This window comes from Anomalospiza imberbis, chromosome 2, assembly GCF_031753505.1.
Source record: "Anomalospiza imberbis isolate Cuckoo-Finch-1a 21T00152 chromosome 2, ASM3175350v1, whole genome shotgun sequence".
NCBI lineage: Eukaryota > Metazoa > Chordata > Aves > Passeriformes > Viduidae > Anomalospiza > Anomalospiza imberbis.
Window position 1 is genome coordinate 30918695 of NC_089682.1, and position 27023 is coordinate 30945717.

Consider the following 27023-nt stretch of genomic DNA (forward strand, 5'->3'; position numbering starts at 1 on the left):
CCTGCCCAGCCTGGCTTCTTCTGAGTTTTAAACATTCAAAGGCACTGTACAGCTCCAGGAGCTGGGAAGACAGCAGAGGGATGAGCTCTGCTTCACGGGGAGATGTTCACAGCACCCAGTGGAGTGGAGGAGCTCTGTGGAAATAGAACCATTGTGAAAACCTGAGGCTCACACGGGAGATCCAACCTGCTGCAGAGTGACATTTGGAATTGTCCCCAGCTCCCCAGTCCCCTCCAGCTTCAGTGGCACTGTGAACAGCTGGGGAGCTTTCCTAAGACACAGCTCCACACTTTGGGAAAGGGGTTTCTGGCCGGAACAGTGCACATTCCATGGAATCATGGAATGGGCTGGGTGGGAAGGACCTTAAAGCTCACCAATCCTGTGCCATGGGTAAGGACAGCTTTTCCTGCCCATTTCCCCTCTTCCTTTTAATTTTCCTATTCACACAATACCAGAATGGTTTGGGTTGGGAGGGAAATGAGGATTCCCACGGAACCCATAAGAAAAGGCCTCCAGGAGTGTGGAGTGCAGGCTGTGAGTGAATCCCTGCACCAAGGGTGTGAAATCCCCCCAGAACTGCCAGCAGTGCTGGGGAAGCTGCAGCTCTCCAGGGAATGCTCAGGCATGGGCAGGAACCACTCCAGCACTGGTTATTGATGTCACCACTGCTGCCAAGTTAAATGCTGGGGGCACCCAGTGCCTGAGACAAAGCAGGGAAAAGCCTTTTTGTCTCTTCACTACTGAAATTGCTTTTACATCCCAAGCTGCCCCATACTGACCAATGTCCACATGGATATAGGAAATGCCTTGGATTTTAGGATATTTTGCAACTTGCAACCTACCCAAACCCATTTGCAATAAATTATTCAAGGTGTTAAGGCCCCACTTCTCAGGATTAACCTCTATGCCTGCAAATAATTACAGGTGCAATTTACAGCAGACAGAGGCAAGGACAGTTTTTGGCAGTAGAGCTCTGCCTATCTGATTATCCCACAAAAAGATGGTTCTGTGCTATAGAATGTTCCCAGAGTAATCTGTCTCTGGCAAATTGCTCCTATAAAATCAGAGCCTGACTTGAAGTCCTCTCAAAAAAAACCCCACCTCCCAAAAAAGTAAAACAGTAATTATACAATTACTCTATATCTATTTTTGCAACACAGCTTTAAAAATCTTAAAAATCGTTCTTTAAATAGGTGCTTTATTGTTATCATAATTTCCCTGGAGTCTGCTGCACTGGCAAGCTTTGGGTGCATCACCTAAAAACATCACTGTGGTCCCTTTGGCACACATAAAAAAGACAGATCTTCCTGGATATTGTTCTAAAAACTATCTCCATATTCCAGCATTGGGATTTATGAAGCATGGGTTATATGTGTTATAAAATTTTATTTTAAAGTACTAGACTTACAAAAAGTAAACAGGGCCCCTATCAAGTAAAAAATAAAAGAAGCACCACAACAAAAATAAAAGGTATTATGTTAAAGGAGACAAAGCATCAGGGGTTTTATAAAACTTAATTTCCACTCTTCTCCATAGGCTCGAGAGTGCTTACATCTAAATATTGTGAGTAATTCAGATTCACACCCCAGTCTGACAGAGGTTTCAATGCACCTCCTCCCCAGCAATGCTGTTTAATACGCAAAGGAGGCAGGGGATGCTGAAATGGGCTTTTCCCCTCCATGAGCCACCATGCAGCTGGAAAGTCTTGTCAGGGCTGCTAACTCTCCTGGAGAAAAAGAAAGGGTGGGTTTTGCAAATGTAAATGATGCCATCCTTACCCACTCAGGTGAGTAGATATGCAGCCAGTGAGACACTGAGGTAGCAAGAGGATGCTGCCTAAGAAACCCTGAGGAGCTGAGATATTCCCTGCACTGAGTGCTGCAGATCCCACCCAGGGGTAGAAAAGGTCCTCTGAGCAAAACCTCTTTGTATTTTCTGACAGATCCCCTTTTCTGACCCGCTCATAACATCCAGGGCCCAGCTTCCTGGCCTGATCCACTCAGAGAAACAAGATTTTTATCTGCTGCTGGGCTTCCATTCTGAGGCTTGCCCTGTCTTTGCTCTTTAATTGGGTGCCTTTCTGTTTTCCAAGAGATTTCACTGTAGCTACAGTGAAATTTCATGGGAGCACCACAGAACTGGTGAAGATACTGCAATATAAATATATCCACAAACTTGCAAAATGGCCCATACCATAAACATGCCATGGATTTGCCAGGAAAAGCATCACAGGGCAGGATTTAGTGGATGGATTCAAATTGTGATCTCCACTGAAATATTTGGAGTGGGACTCGTAATACTATTCACCATATCCTCCATTTGGTACTACTGGAGAATGCCAGAGAGGAGAAACTTCAATCAATAGAAAATGTGTTTAAAAAGTAGGAATTCCATCCAAAATAGAGAGGATATGAATGTTTTATTCAAAGTATATACATAAAAAAAGAATCAGTTCATTTTTGCAAATATGCTAAAGCTGTCACAGAACCCTTGCCTGCTTTTCACTCCTTGATCTAGACACAGGGGAAGTGCAGTATGGAAACTGAGGAATATTAAATAGCAACATTTTAGTCACAAAAATGGAAGGGTTTCTAAAATTTATTCAAGTCCTAGCCATGGTGCAGATGGTGTTAGAGAATTGCAGTGAATTTGGGTAATAGTGTTTTGCATCGATGTCCAAATGCACAATCAAACTGAGAGAGGGTAAGTTTAGATTGGATACTAGGAAAAAAATTCTTTACTGAGGGCAGTGACACACAAATGTTGGAATTAACGTGCTCCATCTACCTGTCCTGGGTAGTGCTTGGATCAAAGCACACAGATCCTCCAGTTTAGCCATGCCATGGCCCTGGAAGGGGGTTTCCTCACAGATCTGGGGTCATGTCACATTTTTAAGTGCCAGAAAGGAGCAGGATGGGGGCAGCCAAGTGCTCGCAGGAATTTGGAGCTGCCACAGGCCCCTCTGTCCTGCCCTGAACATCCCCAGGACTGGTGACGCTGAACTCAGGGTCCTCTCAGACCTCTCCTCTGGCCTTGCTTCCCCCCATCCCTTCTTTTTCGGTCTCTAACAAAACAGGAACTAAATCTGTAGTGTTTTGTTTCCTTTCCCTTGGTGCCCTCGTTCCTTTCTGCTGCTAGCGTGCTCCCTGTTCCCAAAAAAGCCATTTGGTTTCCTTCTGTGCCCCAGTTTGTTTCTCATCCCTACTTTGATTCACTCGTCACTTCTGGTCTTTTACCCTATGCCAATATTCACTTTCCTTGCCAATATTTTCCTTCCTAAATCATTTTATTCCCTTTCCAGTGCATCCCAACCAACATTACTTTGAATCTCACATTTTATTCTTTATTCTTGCATAAAATTGAGGCTCCTTTCCTAAAAAGCTCCAAAGTGGCAACAACTTGCAGAGTTTTCCTCTCAAGCCCTTATTCAGCTGTTCTGTTCCTCACCTTGGTTTTTAGCTCACATCATCCTTCTGTTATCATCCCTTCCCTCTCACTTTTCACTTCACTTTCACCTCCTCCCCTTCAGTTTTCCCCTTAAGTTTCCATTACTCAGCCACACAGCTTTTCTTGTATTTCCCAACTTCATCTCTGCTGCTGCCTCACCTCTCTCCCCCTCCTTTTCCCTGAGGATCCAATAGTTTGTTCCTTCTCCTGGCACAGGTTTTGCCAAGGATAGAGAGACACTCACCCCTGCATCCCAGAGCAGTGGATGCCTGAGGCTGGGTAATGGAACAGAGATAAGAGCCCCAGTTTGCTATTATTCTCAAAATCAACAGCAGATAGAGATTCCAGCCCAAAAAGAGATTGTCACTTTTAAGGAGAGTAAAGGCAGTCTGTGACAATCAAGTCTGGAACCAGGAATTAAATGAACTGTCAGGTTCCAGACTCGGTGGCTTCTAACTTAGCCATAACTCAGTCAATACCAGACATAACTCCCCTGCTTAAAACGTTATTAAAATCTTAATAAAACCAGGAAGATGCTGGGACAAAAGCATATTAAGATGGCATAAAAGTTGTGCTTCGTTAATTTAAAGGGAGACTTGCCGTTAACCAGAATGACTTAATTGAGTATTTCCAAATGTGAGCATTCCTAGATTTCCCTGGAATGCATTTTCAGCTCTGGGTAGAGCAGGTTTCACCTGCTTGGTGCCAGTGGGGTCTGAGCCCTGTCCTCACAGGAGTTTTTGCCCTGAGTACCTGGCAAGTGCAGCTCCCCCAGCCCCACAGCCAGAGGTCGTGGCTCTGCAATCAGCAGCTTGGCCAGGTTATTTCCCCAGGATTTCCCCAGTGCCTTTTTGAACCCATGGAAGGCTGTGAGTTTCCTCAGTGCCCTGTGGCAAGAAGTTTCACAGCTGGCCTGCAGGTTGTGTGAGGAGCCCTTTGCATCACCCCTGCTGCCAGTGTGGGCTCTGGGCAGCTGCATGTGGTGCACCCTCATCCCTGCCTTCAGCAAGGCTAGGAAAGCTCATTCTGGATGCACCTTCTCGCCCCACCCGTGGGGACTTCCCAGCCCTCTGTCTTTGCTGGCTCTGCACACCTTCCTGTCATGCTTCCAGCTGTCCTTACTGAACCCCCCTTGCTCCTGAAAATCAGGCAGTGCTGTCCCACATAATGTGTGCACATACGCTGGGACCGAGCGACCTGGGCAAACTCAGCTCCTTGCACAGCTCCAGCATCCCTCCCTGCCTGTGATCTGGCTTTCCAATCCTGCTCTCTGGGCTGAGCCCTTTGGTGAGCTCCAGGCTTGTAAATGCTCAGCTGAGCCCGAGCTCAGTGTGGCAAACACAGAATACAAACAGACCAAACCAAACCCCAGCAGCAACAAACTCTCAAACTCCCACTGTTATAGCTATTATATACCCATAGGTATAGAAAAATCTGTGTTTGGGGGTTACTCCAACCTATTTTCCTTCAGTGAAGATTCTGGCAGCCATCAGAATTAGAAGGAACATTCTCAGTAAATTGCTTGTGCAGTTATCAAATGTCTCTGGGTTCATTTCAGCATTTAATCACCTTCAGAGCCTGGGTTTGCCTCATATGTTTGGGCATCCTTTAATCACAGAGGAATTATCTGCCAAATCCTGCTGGGGTTTTTTTGTTTGGTTCATTGGTTGCTTTTTTTTTTTTTTTAAGCTATTCCTTTCATGTACCAAAAGAAGGAATTATAGGGGTTTGTTTTTTTCTTTTTTTTTTTTTCCCATGAAGCTGCCCATAATCCTTCACTCACCCCCACACCTCCTGCCTTCCCACATTCTGTGCCTGTTCTCCAGAACTGCCCCTAAAGGACATTTTTGCCTCCTTCCAGCCCTCCACACCCCCTCCTTAGAGAGATGAGGATTCTGCTGTGGCTCTGGGGCCACAGGAGCACACAGGGAAGCATGCAGGGTTTTAGGACAGTGCTTCCCTCTGAACTGATCCTGTGCTCTGCGTTACCAGACAGGGCACCTGGAACTGCAGCCGCTCGTTCGGGCTCAGCTCCTGCTGGAAAGGACTTCCCAGGAATCTCATCTGGCCAGGATCCTACAGCAGCCAGCTCTGGGAGCACCGGGAAGTTCCCTCTTCTCCCAAGCCCTGGTAAGCAGCTCCAGCAGTAATAACCACAGCATTTATTCCCTGGCCAGAGAAACCCCGGCCCTGCTGCGTAAGGATGTGCAAATCAGCCACCAGAATGGCTGTTCCCTTCCAATTGCCAGCCTGGCTTTTCCCCCTTCAGCAATTATTGTGTCCCAAAAGGGACCCTGTGCCTTCCTACAGGCTGCTCCCACCCAGCACCACCCACACTCTGGGCTGCTAGGGTTCTGAGTATCCCAGACCTGCTGAGCTCCTGTGCATGGTGCTGGTGGCACAAACCCCATCCTGAGCAAAGGCAGGCAAAACCTGGGGCTAGAAAATTCACCCCTCGCTCTCCTCTGTGGGACAGAAGAAATCCCCCTGAAGAGCAGTCTTTAAAATCTATGAACAAGTGTAGGCACACTCCTGCCCCCACTAATTCTGCTGAGAACGTGCTCATCCATCTCTGGGATGCTGCAGGTGCATTTATTAATGGCACAGTCCCTGTTCACATGTTGGGATCCTCTCTGACACATTAAGCCGTTTTTAATTTGCTCCCATCATCCCCAGCCTCTCCAGCAGACATTGGTAACTCTGGGGTCCTAAATAAGCCACAGTGACTCGGGGAGAAAGCAAGTGAGTTATTAATCTTATGCAAATGCCTGTTTAATTTTCAGGATCTTGGCACCATTGTAAGTGCTGAAAGTCATGGACTATAAAGAGAAAAGGTAATTTCCTGTTTGTTTAATTGATCTTCTGTAGCTTCTCTCCTGGCTGGCAAAGCCAGGTAATGGAATTTGCAATGTAAAGTCATCATTAGAAGTGCCAGTATGACATTTGATTAATCCAGGCTATTTAGGCTTAATAATACACACTTGACTTATGTTCTGGAAGCAAAATTGCCTGCTACTTCCCCTCCTGCTTTTAAAATATATTTATAAATAACCTTAGCGTGATGATATATGAGCCCATTTCTTCAGGCATCGTTATTAGGACGTGATAACTCCCCCAAAGTGTGCTCCATCAGCAACAGGATGTTTGCTCTCAGATTTGCAACCAGAGTTGCACCCAGGGGCAACTTTTGGTCCAAGGATTCCTTTAGGGGACCGGTGCCTCCCTCAGTTCCCTCCAGGCCAGCTCTGCCCCCCTCCTGAGTTGCAGATTCCCTGGAAAAGCCAGGCAGGAGCTGACACTGCTCTCCCTCAGCTATGGCTCAGTTCTCTGCCACGCCAGGGCTTGGATCCAGCAGGAAAGAGCGGCACTTGTGAGTGTCCAGGGAAGAGAGAGGCCCTTTGTCACCTCCCCTCCTCGGAGTGTCACAGCCATGGCAGCTCCAGGGCACCCAGAGGTTTTGTCTCCACCCACATCCCCTGGGCCATGTCTATCCCATGCAGCATCTCCTGTGGATCCCCAGCCCACTGCTAAAATTTCTGTACATTATTCCTGGCACTGCTTTGAGCAGCAATGGACCAAGACATTTTCACTTAAAAGTGCTCTGGAGTGAAAACAACGTTTTCCAAGTAAGGTGCAAGCACTGCAAGAGATGACAAGGGTGGTGGAAGATCCAGGTAACTTTATGGAAATATTTTTTTCCAATTATGCTACAGAAATTTTTCTGTTTCAGGTTTAACTTCATTTCAAGATAATTGCTCTAACTTCTATTTCCATCCCAGTAATATTTACTGCAAACATTTCCATTTAATTTGATCATTTATGTACCACTGCTGTGGCCAAAACAGACAGTGCACTGCTTTATGTTACCATTGGTTACACCCTTCTAAACCAAACAAAAACAATTATTGCAAACACTCTTGAACTGGTGCACATTGCACTGCAAAGTGTGAGGAAAATGCTTTTAAATTGAATTATTTTCAGGGGGGAAAATTCCCTTTTTGTTTGTAGTTGCTCTGCACTTCATGGCCCAGCTATGGTCTGTTGAGCCAGAATTGTAAGGGATAAGGAATATTAGTAAAAACCAGTAAGTCTTATTCCACAACAGGCTTCAAAATGAGATTATTTCTGTAGATTGTACTTAAATGCTTCTCAGTGTATGTCTTCCTGAGGGGAGCCCACAAGAGAGCTGGAGAGGAACTGGGGACAAGGGACAGAGGGACAGGACACAGGGAATGGCTCCCACTGCCAGAGGGCAGGGATGGATGGGAGATTGGGAAGGAATTGTTCCCTGTGAGGATGGAAAAGCCCTAGCACAGGGTGCCCAGGGCAGCTGGGGCTGCCCCTGGATCCCTGGCAGCATCCAAAGCCAGGCTGGATGGGGCTAAGAGCAGCATGGGACAGTGGAAGAGTCCCTGCCCATGGCAGGGTGGCACTGGGAGGGCTTTAAGTCCTTTCCAACCCAAACTATTCTGGGATTTTTTCAAGGTTAGGGCTGCCTGCAGAGAACACCCAAAGAGGACAAACACAGGCAGGGCAGATGTGAAAACAAACACCTTTTAAACAAACAAACAAACAAACACCTGGCCTGGAGGCAGTGCTCTGAAGCACTTTTTGCTGGGAAGCCTGGATCTGACTGAGGCCAGAAGTGGGTGTTAGTTTGCCTTTCACCTGGAGATGCACCAGAACAAGTGCAGCTGTCAGGGATGCTGTGGAGTGGGATGGGGCTACCAACACCACTGGCTCTTCCCAAATCCCCTTTCTCCATGAATCCATGTCATCCTCCCCTCCTGGCAAGCTTGGCTTTGCTCTGTACCTCTCATATAATGCAGCTCCAGTTCTGCTCTGCGAGTCAGAGCCAGATGGGGACTGGGCAGGGAGCAGCCTGATTTCCCTTGGAGTGCCACTGAGCTTCCACAGCTGCTTCCAAAACGGAATGTTCCCTTTGGAACAAAGTGCAGCCTCTAAAGAAAGTGCCGAAGTTGCAGCAGGCTGGTGTTTGTGTGGAAATTTACTGTCTGGTTGAATTGGGCTTCCATGAGCAAGGAAAATAAAATCTCTGGTGCTCCATCCCCGAGAAAGTGTAACCTGCTGCTGAGAGCTCCCCAGGAGCACAGCACACAGTCCCCATCACCTGCACATCCCAAAAAGCTGTGCAGAGACAGCTGCCAAGGTGCCTGGGAGGAGGGAAAATCCATCTTTGGAGCATGGGATGGGCGAGAAAGGCTCGATCAGAGAGCAAAGGTTGCAAGAGCACGGTGATTCTCCTTCTAATCCCACTTTTGGTGGTGTGGAGGGGTGTGCTACAAAGGGAGGGAAAGGCTGAAGGACACAACCAGCACAGGAGATGTGGCTGTGAATGAATAAACCAAAGGCACTCCTGGAGCAGCCTCCCATCCCAGCAGGCTCAGATTAAAAACAGCTCTCAGAGGGCACTGGGGGGAAAAAGGGGTGGGGGGGAATGGGGGGAAAAAGGGGGGGGGGGGGGAAATGGGGGAAAAAACTCCTCTCTTCCACTCCCCGCTCCTCCCCTTCCTAAGAAAATCCAGGGTGGGGTGAGGGAGCGGGAGCAGGAACAGGAGCAGGAACAGGGAGCAGGAGCAGCAGCATGAAGAGGGAGTAGGAGCGGAAGCAGGAGCAGGGGCAGGAGCAGGAGCAGGGACAGGAACAGGAACAGGGGCAGGGACAGGAGCAGGAACAGGGGCAGGAACAGGAACCGGAGCAGGAACAGGGGCAAGAACAGGAGCGGGAGCAGGAACAGGAGCAGGGGCAGGAACAGGAGCAGGGGCAGGAACAGGAGCAGGGGCAGGAACAGGAGCAGGAACAGGGGCAGAAGCAGGAACAGGAGCAGGGGCAGGAACAGGAACAGGGGCAGGAGCAGGAGCAGGAACAGGAGCAGGGGCAGGAGCAGGGGCAGGAGCAGGAACAGGAGCAGGGGCAGAAGCAGGAACAGGAGCAGGAACAGGAGCAGGGGCAGGAGCAGGGGCAGGAGCAGGAACAGGAGCAGGGGCAGAAGCAGGAACAGGAGCAGGAACAGGAGCAGGGGCAGGAGCAGGAGCAGGAGCAGGAGCAGGAGCAGGAGCAGGAGCAGGAACAGGAGCAGGGGCAGAAGCAGGAACAGGAGCAGGGGCAGGAGCAGGGGCAGAAGCAGGAACAGGGGCAGGAGCAGGGGCAGGAGCAGGAACAGGAGCAGGGGCAGAAGCAGGAACAGGAGCAGGGGCAGGAGCAGGAGCAGGAAAAGGAGCAGGGGCAGGAGCAGGAACAGGAGCAGGGGCAGAAGCAGGAACAGGGGCAGGAGCAGGGGCAGGAGCAGGAACAGGAGCAGGGGCAGAAGCAGGAACAGGAACAGGGCAGGAGCAGGGAGCAGGAGCAGGGAGCACTTAGCACTCCCAGGCACTGCTGGGGGAGGGAAGCTGTGCTCCTGCGGGCTCATCCCTCAGCAGGAAGGACAGGCACTGATTTCCAGGCGCTTGCCTCCTCTTTGGTGGCTGTTTAAAAACGGTTTGTGTTGCTGTGGGGGTGTTTTATTTTCTAGAGGATAGGTGTGTTTGACAAGCCCTAAGTGTGAAATATCTGCCGGCAGGCACATTTGAAGGCAGGGCCCTGCTCAGATGTCTCTGTGCAGAATCTCCTGCTTTCTCCTTTGTTTATCACTGTGATCTCCTGTCCTGTCTGATGCATTCCCTGGCCTGTAAATGCAACTTTCATTCTGCACTTAACGGCGCTGAGGAGTTCAATAAATCGCCTTCCAGTCACGCTGCATTTTCCCCTGCAGTGCCTCCTGTTTGCACACAGAAATAGTTATTATTCATTCTGGCTGGCACTGAGAACCCACAGAAGGTGAACCTCCACCTGTCTCAGACCTGCCTCACTTTGTGAGCTGCACAGACAGACCAGAATAAAGCAATTTGCTTTTCCTGCCCCCTAAATTCTGCATTACAAAGTATTGTGCTTACAACGTTCTACTGAATTCATTTTACCAGCTTAATAGGGAAATGGTGTGCTCAGTCTTTGAGTACACTTTGGTTCTCTAAAATGGCTCTTGGCTTCCCTGTGCCCCACTGTTCCAATGAAAATTTGGATGCTCGACTTTTTAAAGATTTTTCTTGAGGTGTTTAATCTTATCCTAATAAAGTAAATATTGGTTAATCGATGCTTAAGCTAGCAAAAAGATTAGAGACATTTAATTAGTCAAAATTATGGCTCATACTGTAATACAGTAAATTAGATTAGACAGGCTTTGCACTTCAAAAATACATTAATGCCTGCATGCATTTTCTTAATATTAAAATCTTTAATCTTAGATCCCTGAAGATACTAATAAGTTTCTAACCCATCACTGACTTTCACATCATTATTTAAAATCAGCTTGAAGTTGCAGGAAGTAATTATGCAGCAGAAAAAGGGGAAATTATGCACCAGAAAGAGGCAAGCTCGTTCAGAATGTGAGATTTAACTGAACCTGTTGTGTTGATATTGAAAATATGGGATGGCAGAGAGCAGCTGGCTGGAATTTAGGGAGAGATGTCCCTGTTCCCACTGCCCTCATGTCCCTCTGTGCACAGGGACACATCCACCTTTGAGGAACAAATGTCTTCTGTAAGGAGATCTTCTTTGCAGAGTTGACAGAATTTTCCAGGCTGGAAAAGCCCTCCAGGATCACCAAGTCCAAGCTGTGCCCCCTCCCCACCTTGTGCCCAGCCCAGAGCGCTGAGTGCCATGTCCAGGCTTTCCTTGGGCACCTCCAGGGATGGGCACTCCAAACCCCCAAGCCCCTCCCAGGGCCTGAGCAGCCTTTCCATGAGGAAATCCTTGCTGCTGGCCACGCTGAGCCTCCCCTGGCCCAGCTGGAGGCTGTGTCCTTGTCCTGTCATGGTTTCATTGCAGATCTCTCTGGATGTCCCTAGAGGGGCACTGCAGGGACAGTATCAGTGGCTTCTTCTGGCTCCCAGGAGCCCAGGGGCACAGATTTCTATGGTATTTTGTATATTTTACAGATTATTACACCTGTTGTGCGCTGCACATGTGCACATCTTCAGAAGGCAACTCGGGCAGAGGAGCAGGAACCCAGGGATGTTCGACTGGGGTCAGGAGCCTCTGGTTCAGTGGCTCAAGCCCAGCCCACACTGAGCAAGCCTAAAAGCCTGACAGCAAAACCTTCTGCCCCAATGTCTGATCTCACCTTAGAGGTGCAATTTGTATGGATTTTTTTTTTCCCTACTGGTTCCCAAAAGGAACCTCATCTTTCACCTGAATCCATTTTGTGCAGCTCTAATGTCCCTGCCACTGCCCACGCTGCCCAGGGGTGACTGGGGAGGAGGGGGTGGCACTGGGAGAGCTCAGCAGAGCTGGGGCACTCTGTGTTCGAGGAATGGGGGAAAGAAGAGGAAAAATCTCTTCTTCAAAATGCAGAATGAAAGCATGAGAGGATTGGAAGTGAAGAGCAAAACAAAGACGTTCGTGTTTCAGCCCTGCCGATTTGGACACTTCCATCCCACAGAATTTCTTCTGTCCATGGAAGACACAAAGGACAGGCAATAAGTACTGGGAACTGACAGTGTTCCTACTTAGAAAGTTTTTCCTCTTTCAGGGACGTTTTCTTAATTATACTAATTTGTCAAATGTGTCTTCAGTTTTACAAGAAGTTTCCTTCCCGGCATTTGTTAAAAGAAAGATAATTGCATCTGGAAAGCAGCAAAATGAAAAGAACCTTAATTATGCATTATAATAACAAATGTGTTCTAGTTCAGGTGAGCCAGACCAATTATATGTGATTAGTGAATGGAAACAATTGATGTTTTTGCATTTTCATTTGGGTCTGCTGACCTTTCCTGGTGAATGAGCTACAATCTGTCTTCCCTTGGTGCTCAACACAGAACAAATATTTTAATTTATAGAGCCATTTGGAGAAATTATTGCAGTCTGATCAGAGACAAGATTTACTGAACTTGATCTGTACTCCATTCTCACAGAGGAGAAAAATGATTCTTTGCAGGTCTTTTTTTGAAAAGGACACACAAGGAGGTGAGGCTTTGGATTTCTTTTGGTAATGTTGACATAGTGGAAGAAAAAGTAATTAAAACTCTTATTAAAAATAAGCTGCCTTTAATATATCCTTCATTTTCCTCTGTGACATGTGATTTTTGGTGTTTACTTTTGCTTAGCACTTCTGAGTCTCTTAATCAGGTGCTTGAACCAATTGGGACACTTCAAAATGCCTTCTTTAATAGAGACACAGAAAAGATGCCATGCAAATGTAAATCACCAGCAGCTCCAGTAACTCCTTATTTTACCAAACCTCAGCTTAGGGAGAAGTGTTGCTGAGAAAATCAGTTTCAAATGGGCTGTAAAAACAGATCAAAGCCTTGCAATTACTGTGTCCCACTTACTTCAGCTGATAATTTTCCTTCTGAGTATTTTGTCCCCCCTCAGAAGTTCAGCCAGCACAGCTGGGTCCTGCTCAGCAGCAGCAGCAGCAGCAGCAGCAGCAGCAGCAGCAGCAGCAGGATATCGTGCATTTAATGCAATATTCCATGAGTCCATTCCTGCCAGACTGTGCCTTTGGAGAAACCTTTGCAGATTCCCTCAATCCCAGCGAGGCTGTACGTTCCTGGATGCACTTGGAGGGCAGCAGGGCTGCACGAGGGAGCTGAGAGCAGAATTTGGCTGCTTACAACGATGATGAGGGACAGGAGAGAAACCCCCATGAGCCTCAGAATGCACGGAGAGCTTGGGACAGGAAAAGGCTGCTTTGTGCTGGGTAAATCTGACACAGGATTGGGGGGCACAGTAAGTGTAGATCCCAGCCATGACTTCATCACACCTTTACTGTGAATCAGTTCCCACCATCAGAGAGTTAATGACACTTTCATTCCTGATGAAGTTCACTGCAGTAATCTTCAGTAAGAACAGAAGCCCGTGGCAGGGTACCTGATGGCTCAGCCTCAGAGAAAGGATGTGCATGGAGGCAGAGCAGAGGTGGCCACACTAAAATTCCACGTGGGAGGGATGGTGCACCTAAAAGCCTGACTGGTTTTTTTCCACGGATATCAGGTGATCAAAGATCCACCCATCCACGGTGTTCTGTGACCTCAGACAAGCTGGAAGAGGAGGGGATGAATGGAAGAAAGAACCTGTAGGTTTCCCTGGCCTTTTTCTCTTATAATCCTCAAGGATGTGTGCACAGAAAAGCACCTTTTCCTTCCAGTGTAATAACACTAAGCATTACCTTCCCAATGGCAACTGATAAAGTTATTTCCCCCATAATCAGTGAGCATTTCATCCTGTGCAATTGGGGAGATAATGATTAGTATTTCCCTGCTGGGAACTTTGCGACTGAACACAGATTAGAGGCTAGCTGTCCCCATGCATGTTCTGCAATCACTGGCAGCTAGAATTAATCAAAGCTAAATTGTCTTCCCAATTCTGCAGCACAGAGAGAGGATTCCTGTTAGTTCTGCACACGGGGAAACACAGAGGAGGACAGGGAGCATATGGCAGATGAATAGTAAGAAAGGGAAGCAGATTTGCATAAGTTATGTTTTTGGACGTAAAGGAGGAATTTTTTTCATGGAAAGGGATGTCAAACCTCACCTGGTCCCTTCTGGAAGACAGATATATTTGCCAGGAAACGAACACTTGCACCTTTACCTAGGAATTTCTTCAAGGAGCTCTCACCTATCCATCCTGCTCATGTCCGTGGGAATTTACCTGCAGAGGTGGAAGGCAGGTGATGCCCCAGCACCACAGGGGCTGAGGTGGAGACTCCAATCCTCTTCCCAGCAGGAAAGATTTAAGGGTTTGAGGATATCCATCCACAAACTGCACAGCTGCCAGTTCCTGCTCACACAAACCCCACAGCCATGAGGGTTCCTGCCCCAGGACTGGGATCCCAGGTGGGGAATCCTCGGCAGAGATGTGGCTGAGATGTGGGGAATCCTCGGCAGAGATGTGACCCACACCCATGAGAACCAGAGCAGTCCAGCCCTGGAGCCTCTCCCTGCTGCTCACCACTCCTGCTCCTCCTTCCTACAGCCCCAGGTGAGAGGATCCTTTCCTCAGGTGGGAAGCAGACACCAGTGCACACTTCTTGCCCTGCCTGCAGCCACCCACGGGTGTAAATGGAAACAAAGGACAGCCACCCAGCTGCAGCAGCTGGAGTTGTAAAGCCCCCCTGAATTGCACAGTGAAAACCACTCACTGCATGTGGCCAGCAGCAGCAATTCAATGCCAAATTATCCTACCTGACACATCATACAAGAAGTTAGCTATTACCTACCTGTGCGCCAGCAGTGACTGTTTATTCATTTGGAAATGCATTTCTTACCAGACTGAGGAGCAGTGCTTTTCTCTGAGCCTGACCTGCACAAACCCCACAATTTATGCTTTCCAAAGGCCTGTGCTGAATATCCCTTTAATCTGGTTAAGATTTATCACTTGAGAAGCATAAGTCTTGTCTGCTTGTGAAAACTAAAAATCAGATGAGGAATAGTGCAGCAAAAGTTTAGTGTGTGTTAGTGTTTCACTCATAAATTGAGATATTTTTCTGTTTTACTCTCTCAGCTATTCCAGACTCTGCTGTGCTGCAGTCTGACATGGTGGATAATTCATCAGCCTGTATGTCTTTTATTATTATTACCATTACAAAAAAATCTTGAGTTTAGGAGAAACAAAACAATAATTTTGCAATAATGTCACAACACGCTGGGTAAGAACATAATAAACCTTGCTATTATGGTCCTGGAATAGCAAGGAATCACTGAGCACGGTACACAGGAGCATTCATCCAGAATGCTCAAAACCACCCTGTAGATAAAATGAAGTTTCAAATATAAGTCAAAGAGACTTACAAAGAGCACTCAGCTGCATCTTTTGGGTCAAAACCTGGATCTGCTCCCACTGCAGCTCTGGGTCCAGACATTATGCCAAGACACAATGACTGTGGGAGATCATGGAGTCATGGAATGTTTTGGGTGGAAGGGACCCTAAAGCTCCTCCATTCCCACCCCCTGACACGGGCAGGGATATCTTCCACTGTCCCAGGCTGCTCCAAGCTCTGTCCAGCCTGGCCTTGGGCACTGCCAGGGATCCAGGGGCAGCCACAGCTGCTCTGGGCACCCTGTGCCAGGGCCTGCCCACCCTCCCAGGCAGGAATTCCTTCCCAATATCCCATCCATTCCCTCCCTCTGTCAGACTGAAGCTGTTCCCTTTGTCCTGTCCCTCCAGGTCCTTGTAAATATTCTCTCTCTCCTTCTTGTGGATTCCTGCTGAGGTGTAAGCAGGCACAGCCCCACGAGCTGTCAGTGCAGGGGTTGATTTAACTGTGCTGCCACTCTCTTGGCCCTAATTTTGTAACATAAACACGCTCAGGTGACAGAACTCCAGCCCCGGGGTCTCTGCTTTGCTGCAGGTCACAGCCACTGCACGTCCCAGCTGTGGCAGCCCTGGGATTCCAGGAGATCAGGGAGCCAGCACTGGCAGCTGGGGCTGAAAGGGCATTCAGGAGTTATGGGGAAGTTTTTGGACTTGACCTCAGGAAGCATTTTTTCACCAAGAAGGTGCTTAAACGCTGGCACAGCTTTCCTGGAGAGGTGGTGGGTGCCCAAGTCTGGGGCTACTGTGCCAAAGGCACTTGGGTCTTGGCTGGAGGTGGCGTGGAGCTGGAGCAGAAACTCTCTACCAGAGCAGCTTTTGAGGCTCAGAGTTCCCAGAAACAGCCCAGAACAACGCTGTCCTTCCTCTGCACTCCAGCAGTGCCCGTGGGTGGCACTTCCCTCCCAAGTGCTGAGCCTGCCGCCCAAGCAGAGCCACAAGGAGCTGATGCAGACGAATTTCCAGATCACCAGGGCCTCTCCAGCACGGGAAGCTGTCAGGAAGCTGTGCAGAGAGCTGCCAGGCTGAGTTAGCAGTGACACTTCACTCCCACACCGTCGGAGCTCTCACTGCACGCTCAGGAGGGAAAGGCCAGGCAAGGCTGGGCACCTTGGCACAGGGAGGGGGCAGAACATGAACAAGTGCACATCTGGGATAACCTCATCAGTGACTGCTCCTCGAGCTTCTAATGGGGTGTGAAATGCCATCAGAAAGCTCCCTGCTTTTATCAAACATTCCCTATTTCAGCAGTAATTCAGATGTTGGCACCAGGGCCCGAAGCAAACTGTCTGCTCGCATATGGTCTGGCAGGAGTGGGAAAATGTGGGGAACTCTGAACACAGAGCCTTCCAGAACAACGTTTTCAGAATATACTGCCTTCCAGAGCAATGTTTTCTGAATATACTGCCTTCCAGAGCAATGTTTTCTAACAGCCCTGCCACACACCCAGCACCAGCATGCTGAGGCCATCTTGCAATAACCATCTCATCCGTGCAGGAAAAGAATCAGCACAGAAATGCTGCGTGCCAGCAGTGCCATTATGTGCTTCCAGCACAGGACATTGTTCCTCACCAGAGAACAGGCTCTGGAAAAGAATCTGCCCATTTCTTCCGCCTCGGGGTGCTCCACCTCCCAGCCCATCTTCACACTCCAGAGAGGATCCAAACCACGTTATCAGGCACTGGCACAGGCACCTGAATGAGGTGTTAAGGCAGGATTAACAATCATTTTTCTCCTATCACTACACACAAAAGTGGACAAGCTGGATAGAGAAACACAAAGGTTTAAGAGGAGCTTCCTGCACCGAGGGGAAAAAAGCAGCCTCTGTGTTAGGATATCAATCCATCATTATTTAAGGATATCATTAATTAGCTCAGCCTGGACTCTTGCCTTTACCTCTCCTATTTATTCCAAGATTGTAAGGAGAAAACAACTGGTTCTGGACACAGGATTTCTATTCTGTGCCTGTTCTGTCTGCAGGGACTTTTATGGGCAGCAGGAATGGATGCAAAGAGGGATTATCAGTGTCTATCCCTCGGAGAATCATCTATGGAAACACAGTGCTGATCCCACAGCAAGAGCTTGGATCTGAACCCAAATCCCTCTGAAGTCTGCCACCTAACTAAGTCACACTGAGCCTCAGAACAAAAATCACATTCAGTTTTAAATGTTCAAAAACTATAGTGAGGTTATGAGGCCTAAAGATTTTTGTGGCTTTTTGGCTTGGCCTGGAACTCCCAGGAATGTTTCATCATTTCATGGTTTGCATCTACCCAAAACTCCCCAAGCATTCCCTGAGTCCCCACTTTTACATTTCAATTCCGTTCAGTTTGGAAGTGGCACAGGATTAGCTCATCTCATCAGGAACATCAGTTCAGTGTAGTTCACAAATAATTACATTTTAATGAACTCTAGTCATTTGCAAACTGATTTTTATTTTGTTCTTTTATTAAGTAGGATGCAAAATCATGGATTTATCAGCACAAAGAAATTCCTTATCTTGCCACAAGAGAAAATAATCCATTTTTTGGGGTTAATTTTTTTTTTTTTGGAGGTTATAAGATATTTTGGGTAGGGACAGATCTCATACTTGTACTTTTCAACTTCCCAGTTTTACAGTAAACAAAAGATGAGAAAAATACACCACATTGAGATGTCTGTGATAAGAACATCAGGAAGAGATTGAATTTGTGGCTCATTCATTTCTTTCATGTTCCTCAGAAAGAGAAATAAAATCATCTCAGCAGAACATGGGAGAAATATGACCTTTGGATCACTGTTTTCATTTTCCTCCAAAGATTTAGGGAGGGAATTCCCTGGGATTTTATATTTCTGCTGTAGACTCCACTAAGCCAGACCAGAATGACCAAGTGTCAGTGGGACTGGGAGAGGCAGAAATAGGATCACCTGAAAGGAGAGCAGAATTCACAGCCTGTAGTTCACACATGCAATCAAGGTGTTTAAATCCTCAGTCTGATAAAGCCAAATGGCACACAGGGCATTGCCTGAGGGACAAATACCTCCAGTGTTCCTCGGCTTCCTAAACTGGGCACCAAAGCTGGTGCCCAAAGTGCTCTCCCATGGATATTACAGCTCTCCAAGGCAGGAATCATGGCAAAATACTCCAGGATAATCTGCACCACGTAAAAGGGAGGCTGGAGAAGGGAGTGACACCTACATTTGCAGCTCTGCCTTGCAGGTCCAGCTGGTTAGAACTGTTCTGTGTTAGATTTTTCCTATGAGATGCAGCATCGTCCTCAAATCCCAGCCTGCCTCTGTGTGATCACAAAATCACAGAATATCCTGAGCTGGAAGGGCCCCACAAGGATCATCCAGTCCAACCCCCAGCCCTGCATAGCAGTCCCACCCTGAGCATCCCTGAGAGCGTTGTCCACACACATTTTCCCCAAATAGTGATGTTACACCTCTGGGAAGAAAACAAATAGATGTTTTATGTGTCTTCAGGTACATTGACACACTGATTTTCATGTCTTTGCAAGCTCGCACAGCAGTACTGAAGAAAAGCCTGATTTCTCAGAAGGGATAATTCTCATGTTAGATATTCATCTATATAATTATTTTCTGCGTTCAGGCTTCCTTCCCAGCTGTTCACCAGCTCCAAACTGATGACTACTAAAAGAAAGGTATTTCCTACTAAAAGGTGTTTTCTGCTGCACAATAGGAAATCTCCTGGGAGGAATGCTTTGAGAGGGGCATGAGCCTGGTGAGCCTTGTGTTTGTGCCCCAGCTCTGTTCCTCTCTCTGGGGCCACTGGGACAGAGGACAGCTGGATCTGGCTCTGCAGGCTGGCCACGCAGGGCTGGGCACTGCAGGAGGCCTCTCTGGCAAGGAGAGGACATTTATTATCTCAAGCACCCAGTGCAGTGCCCAGGACTTTGTTCAATGGCACTTGGGAGGCAGCGAGCTGAGCAGGGAGGAGTGGATGTGGACCAGGGATTAGGCAGGAGGAGGTGAAATCCATCAAAACCAGGAGAACAATCCCATGCATCCAACAGCAAAATGGAGCCAGTGTAGTGCCAGTGCCATGATGGGCAAGGTGAGGGAAGCAAACGCCAGGAAGGGGAAAACACAGAAGGGAATTTGGGCAGAGAATATTCATTCTTGCTCTAAGCAGCACATCTAATTCTGGCACAAAGGGCAGTACTACAGAGGTCAGGGAGCACTGTCTGAAAGGCAAGTGAGTGCAATGAAGTAACACTAAAAAGGTTCTGACTATCCCAAATGGAAATTAATTCCTTAAAATAGATGGCCCCTTTGGAAAGAGCTGGACACACATCACAGGATATGTCAGTGATGCCATTACCCTGTGCCTGGTTAAGAAAGCTGCCAGCTCTACAAGAATTTGTGCCTGAGGAAAAAGCAACACCAGGAAGATGTGGCCAGAGTTATTCTGTGATTCTCCAAGATGAACTCCACTGAGTGCCACATCCAGGAATTCCTTGGACATCTCCAGGGACGGGCACTCCAAACCTCCCTGGGCAGTTCTGTGGAATTTTTCCACAAAAAAAATCTTCCTCAAAATTATTAAAATTGAAATGATTCCACCAGATTACTCCATTGCTTTGCTTAGACAGTACTTCCAAGGGACTCACTCTTCCCACCCCTCCAAGGAGTGGCAGAGGAACCCCAGGAGCAGCCAGCATCCCTGCAGCATCCAGGATATCTGAGGGCACACCATTTATCTCTTCCAAATGTGAACAGCTCTGCAAAGCCACCATGTGACCAGACTCCTCTCCTCTGGCATTCAGCACACCCAAAAAGAGAAGTAAAACCATTCTTGTGCCAGGGGCTGGCTTTTCTTCGCCCTGCTGAGTCCAGCCTGGGTTTTCCTTGGAGAGAAGTGCCCAATTTGCTGCACGTCTGAAGAGAAGCTGCATCCCTTCTGAAAAAGCCACTGTGTGCATCCACAAGGCAACAAGGAAAACTAAATAATCACAGGAAAGAGCAAACAACTTAATTTTTGTTTGAACATTGAGCACCACATCTGCTTAGAAATATCTGGACCAGAACCAATGCACAAAATGCAATTTGAAGCAATTTTTCAGTGTTCAAGCTATTAAGTGAAATCCATACTTACAAAAAAAAGCTCTTCAGAGAATTAGGTTTTATTTGCCACTTAAAGTAACTCTCAGCCTGGACAGGTACTGCTGGCACTGTTTTCATATTTCTTAGGAGAGCAGCAGAAAAAATCACTACAATTCCACACGGACAACCTGCAGTTACCAGTTTTCCACCTGGGCTGCACACCATTGATCTTGACAAATGAGCCCTGTCAAAGTGGCTTCTTTTTTCCCCCACACACTTCCTCAATGGTCAGTTTTTATCCTGAGGCTGATCCAGCCTCTAGGAAATGCCTCATCGGATCAAAGTTATCCCCATCAGATCAAACTGCAATTTATCCTTCAATTTTCTTTGACTAAGGAATCAGAAAATAGGAGGCATTGAGTTAAATGGAAAACAAACCATCAAATTCATGATTTATTCACGCATGAATCAAACACAACAAACTCTGCTTTTAGCAGATGAACACCCCCACAGCAGAATACACTTATTTATATTAAAAAAAAATGTTTCAGTGTGAGGACAGCAGACTTATGTTCACCTCTAAGCACACACACAAGAAGGAATAGCCCAGGAGGGAGAATTGTAACCACATTTAGGCTGGAGCTGGGAGAATCCCAGGTTATTGATGGATATTGAGGGGTGCCATTTTTCAGGACTGTGTCCCACTGTTCTCACAATCCTGGCACAAATTTGTGGCTCCTGAAGGGACTTGTCAAAAATAGAGAGCTGAAAATGGGACATAGGCAGAGTTTGGGTTGGGATTCCCTCCCTCCTCACTCCAGTCCCATGGGCAGGGACTGTCCCCAAGTGACCTGTCACACTCTGCTCTCTGCCCCACAGTCATTTATTTTTGAAAAACTATTAAAATTTAAATTTAAAAAGCGACATTTCACTGATTAAAAGTACATCAGGCCAGGCAGTGCTGAGCCACCTAGTGCAGGGTTCAGGAGAAGGATGGGTATTCTCTAGAGGCTCACTAAGTATTTGATTTGCCTGTTTGGGTTTTTATTAGTTTACTTAGCCATTATTTTTTCCTCTCTATGTAGACAGGCTTGGGGGGGGCATAATGTGTTTGCACATTGCAAAAGCACTCGTGGTGAGCTTCTCATCTTAGAGTTTCCCCACATCGCTCTCCTTTGTACAACAAACAACTCCAGCACATTTCCCAAACCTGAGTGACTGACACCTCAAAAGAACCCATAAAACAGAGTAAAAACAAAGCTTAGGGGAAAAAAAGAAGCCAAAAAGAGCTTTATAGCTCATAGGATTGAGATATATAAATAGGGGTTTCATCTTCTAGGCATGAATAAAACTTGCATTTCTTCAGCTTCTGTGTGGCTGAACCCCAGGGAGCAGCAAATGGCTTCCCAGGACAGCTTCCTAGGGAAAAACCACCCCAGCATTCACATGGCACTGGATTTTCTGCAGGGGAAAGTTCCCAGCTCCTTTCTGAGCTTATTTTAGGAAATCTATAAAGCAAAGGAGAACAAAGTGTCCAAACCAGCATCTTACACTGTGACAAGGGAAAAAATAAAAGGGCAAAAGAGGATTTTTTTAGAATGCCCTGAACCTGAACAGCTCTGGAAAGCCCCATGAGCCAGGGGCATGAACAAAGGCAAACAGCCAGGTTTGTGTTCTCCTTTCTCCAAGTGCTCCCTGCAGGAACAGCCTGCAGGAGAAATTGCTGGGAAGCTCAAAAATCCACCCTGCTGACACTGCCCTGACGTTGGGCTAACCCCCAAACAGGGCACAAGAAATAAAAACCTTATTAAATAATAAAAACCTAAAAAAACCTTACATAAAGGGAAGCTGGATTGGGTGTGGAACCTGCTCCCTGGCTTACTGCCCTTGAGCCCTTCAACTGAGGCAGGGAATGGAAAATGAAAACACACAGCGTGTCTCCTGTCTCTTTGAGCCCTCATGTACCTCCTAAGAGGGACCAGAAACGTCTCAGAAATCAGAATGAGCTATTGGACAAATGAAACATTGGGCAAATGAACTATTGGACAAATGACTTGTCAGGCCTGGGCAGTGAGGGGTTATTTCTGTGTCCAGTAAAGGGTTTTTTCTATTTCCAGTACAGGGTAATTTCTATTTCTAGGGGGTAGAAATGAAGCAACTGCCCAGTGTTTCCTGTGTAGCTACCCTGTGCTGCCATGGGTCAAGGCCACCCAGTGGCACAAGCATCTCCATTTCTCTTGATTTGCACTCTTTATACCAGTAAGGGACAGAAACTCGAAGCTGTTGGATTTCTCTGCAGTTTGGAATTGCATTTCCCATTTGCTCCTTCGAGGAGCGTGAGCCTGGCCAGCACCTTGCTTAACAGACATCCTGTTAGGGCTTGTCTACACAGATATTAAGCATCTTTATCAGCATCCCAAGAGGGGGAATGAAAGCAGGGGTTGGAGAGGAGCCAGGGAAGAGCTCCCTTTGCACAGCACGACAGCCTGGGCTGTTCTGCAGTGATTTACTGACACCTCCTCTGGGCTCAGCTCCGTGTGCTCATCCAAGCAAGTGCGTCCCCCCAGCCCTCTGGGGACTGGCACGGGGAAATCTGGAATATTTCCTGCTTCTCAGAGGGCAGAAAAAGCGGATTTTTCAGGGGAGTGAAAGGCAAGGGAAGTAAAGGTGATTTTAGCACACGTGGTTTAGTGGCAGGCTCAGCAGTGCTGGGTTAGGGGTTGAACCTGGCTCTTTCAGAGGCCTTTTTCAAACTGAGTAATTCTGTGATTCCTTGGCACACAGCAGTGAGTGTCCCCAGTGTGTGTGTATTCCTCAGGGAGTTTGCTCCTTGCTGTGCAATCCCCCCACCCTGGGGAAAAAGAAACCCTTTTTCCAGTTCTCTTGTCAGGAAAGAAAGGAGCACTCGCCCCTCACTGGGGCTGTAAAATGCAATTTTAAATACCTAATCCTTTGGGAATAGGTACCTAATCGACTGTCATGATCTCAGGAATCCTTCCACGTAAATTTTTCCTGTTATTATCCTTCTTCCCCCAAAACACCCACAACAACAAATCCAAGAATCACTTCCTGATGTGACTTTCAGGATTGAAAGAACTGGTCTTCTTTTTATGTAAAAAATGGATTCTCAGCAGCTTTGCAGTTGTCAGAATTCCTGCACAGGAATTAAAAGCAATGTTATTGGTAAATATTAATACAGCTGGATAGGACTGGACAACCACAAAGTCCCTGTGCCTTTTTTATGTAGGTGCATAAATACCTATTACAGCATTATCTGAGGACAAACTCAGCGAGCAAGAGTCCAACGTTTCTTTCTCATAAAGTGACCAACCCCCTTCAGAACAGGAAAATGGAGAGAGTTCCAGAAAGTAGAGTTCTGAATGAAAGGCAGGGGGTTGTTTTCAAGGGAAACCTTGCCTGCCAGGTGGGACAGCCCACTGGGAGAAGAGGAAACTTTGAGTGTGTTGCAAAACCTGGTGTTGTCCCTGATGTCCTGATATACACATGGAAATTAAGCACTTTCTTTACCTTGGGGGGTGACCTTGAAGTGCTGTGTCCAAAAATCTACAAAGCCAAGGAGAGACTTCACCTCAGCAGGGCACTCAGGAAAAGGGGATTTTTTGGGAGATCAGGAGATGCTGCTCCTCTCAGGCCATCCTTTTCTGGCAAAGGGAGGAAAGAGAGCACAACCAAAATCACAGATGCACACCCCAAGCTGTGAAATCCCTGCTGCTGTTGTTTAACCTTGGATTCTTCCTTCAGGACCAAAAAATTCCCATTAGGATGACTCCAGAAGGAAAAGCAAGCTCCCTCTGTTCTCTTAGCTGGTTCTTTCCTTCACTCTCAGCAGAGAAGCACCTCATTTAACCACAACTAAAACTGGGGTCTGAGTTAATACTGAGGGGAAGGGAGGCTCCCAGCTTTTGGGGATGGAGCAGCCAACAGATGGAACAGAGCAGAGAACAATGGGATGCAGATACAGAAAATAGCAAGAGGGATACAGGCAGAAGATTATCCTCTCCAGTTGATCCTTTTCATTTGTGTGGATACAGGCAGATGCTCGGAGAAATGGGAAAGCACTGAATTTGAAAGGGATAAAAGGAAATGCAGTTTGATACAAGGGATAATTAACTCGGGGAACGTGTGGCTGCAAGGTGATCCTGAGAGCTGAGGGTTCAGGGGATTCAGCAAAAGAGGAGACTGGGGAGGGTGAGAACAGCTCCGATTACATCAGATAAGATTAAATGCAGAATTCATGCTCCTTGCTAATGGGTGAAACACCAGAGGCTGGGAGCTGGGAATGAGCTTTCTTGAGGGATATCCTTCCATAATACTCCATTACAGGGTTTCTAATTTCATCCTTTCAAACCTCTACCACTGAACACTGTTTGACATTGAAAACTGAAATGAAAAAGCTCCAGAGAATACTCATATTGTAATTCCTCTGATTTATGTAACCATTTCTGGGAAGTGCCTATTTTCTGAAAACAAACTGCCTGAGCGTGGAGGTAAAACTGCATTTCACTATTTACCTGGGTAAAATTAACCTTCTGTTTCTGAGCCAACAGTGAATCTGATCCGTGCCCTGGGGCCCACTTGCAGCCCCTTGGCCAGAGTGTGTGACCTCAGTCTGCCCCAAAGGCCTCCTAAGAGGAGGAGCCCCCGTTAAACCCGTGTTCATTCCCCCTGACACACTGCACACCACCTCTGGCTCCCAGGAGGGTGGGACACCTCTCAAGAACTGCCCAAAGCACTTTGGATGGAGCAACTGTGTCTCCAGTGCCATCCTGCTCCCAGGTTTGTGCTCGGGGCAGGAGTTTCTGGCTGGCATGTGCCTGGCACTTCCACCATGTGCTGGATAAACATTTGTGGCTGGGCAGAAATAACCCAGCAGATTCCAGCTCGGAGGGGAAGCCCATTTGCTGTGATTTATCCACTTGCTGCAGAGGATAAACACTGATGCCATCATGATTGCCCCTTGCAAAGATCCTGTCATCTGCAGCAACCTGGCTGTTCCAACTGCTGTGGTCGCTGCTGCACAGCAGTGACGCCCTGCAAAGGTGACTGTGACAGGCTGGCAGCAGCACTCGGAGCTGCCCTGCCTGGCCACTGCCACCCACCTCACTTTTAGCACTTCCAGGGACAGAAAACTCCCTGTCATCCTTGCAGTTTGGCCACAGCTAAGAAACACTGAACATCTCTGAGCCTTAATTCAAAGGTATCCCCAAAAGGAAAATCGGAAACCCTTTATTCCCTGGTAGCTGCAAATCCGTTCTGGTACTGCCTTGGAGGTTTTCTGAGCACATCCCCAGCAGTTGCTGGATGCCTGAGCTCCCACTGCAGTCTTCTCTCAAGCTGGGGGCATGGCACAATGTGCCAGGATGAGAGAAGAGTGTTTGAGAATTTCCAGACAGTTCTGGAGCTAAATCCCACACCCTGTAATCCCTTAAGCATGCTGCATGCTGGAAGGCACTGGAGCTTCACTAGAAACTGGGCATAAACACAGTCCCACGGACTTAAGATTATCATCAACCTGCCAATTCCCTCTTATCTGAGACTTTTCCCATTCTATTTCCTTCTCTTTATCGCCTTTGTGTATCAAGCCGGTGCTTGAGCCCATGATGACAGGAGGTCATGAGCCTACAGTTCAGAGTTACTGCAGGGCTCCAATCCTGAATCCCAGAAAACAGCACCGCCAGAAGGGCAGAGGGAAATTCCCTCTCTGATTTTGTGCTCATCATCCCCGACAGATGAGTGCACACTGAGCTGCGGGGAGGATGCAGATCACACTTCTGGAATAACAGCACCAGTGCACGGCTGAGCTTCCTCTGCTCCTGGATTTCGTGAGACAGGTTTGCCTCTAATGAAGAGACAGCTGAGCTCCTGACGGCCCAGGAATTGCTGTCCAAGCTCTTCCCCTTGCTGTGTGCCCACAGCCAGGCTGCAGGGGAGGAAGTTGATGTATTTCTGTCGTGGTTTGACATGTCAAACCATGACAATTTCCCATGGCTTGGATGGAAGCAGCACCACCCCTTAACCCAGCAGGAACGAGGATCCCCCCAGATCTAACCTTCAGCAAAAGCACAGAATTCATGTGCAACTTTGGTTCTGATTGTATCTCTTCAGAGACTGCAGCATGGGCAAACCTGCATTTTGGCTATCCTAGGTATATGCTAATTCATGGGCAAGGTTAATCCAAACTCTTTAAGTCCCTTTTTCAGACAGATTTTCTAGGGAAAAGCATCTGTAAGTATCTGTGTGCATTTAGAGATTGATTCTGGAGGGATTTTTTTTTTTTTTTTTAATATTCACTAGGCATGAATACAAAGGGGATTTTCTACTTTGTAGCACGCCACTCTGTGTCTTTTTTATTTCTCTTTGGCTCTCTCCAAGCAGGAATGTGCCAGGCTGCCTGCAGTTCTTCAGCTGAGTCCAGGCTTTGGGAATGGTGGGGCCGCCCACTGTCCCCTTTCCTCCCCTGCTGCTGCCCCGTGCCGGCTGATGGATTCCCCACCCCCAAGGCTCCCCCAGTCTGGGTTTCTCCTCTCCCACTCTCTCTTCTCTGAGCAGTTGTGCCAGATGATGTTTAAATATGACCCTTTTAATCAGGTTACTCAGTGTAATACAAGCAAAATGGTGATGAGATGGATGCTGTTACTGCA

General features: G+C 47.5%; 1 protein-coding gene and 1 long non-coding RNA gene across 5 annotated transcripts in view; one reads left to right on the forward strand and one right to left on the reverse strand.

Moving 5' to 3' along the window:
• Nucleotides 1-6602, forward strand: part of LOC137468590 (uncharacterized) — a 45210-nt gene extending 38608 nt beyond the window's left edge. The window contains exons 6-7 of the long non-coding RNA XR_010996036.1: nt 5444-5577; nt 6231-6602. This is a non-coding gene — a long non-coding RNA (uncharacterized lncRNA). The remainder of the gene's footprint in view (nt 1-5443; nt 5578-6230) is intronic.
• Nucleotides 1-27023, reverse strand: part of GRIK1 (glutamate ionotropic receptor kainate type subunit 1) — a 104247-nt gene that overhangs the window by 66507 nt on the left and 10717 nt on the right. The window lies entirely within an intron of this gene.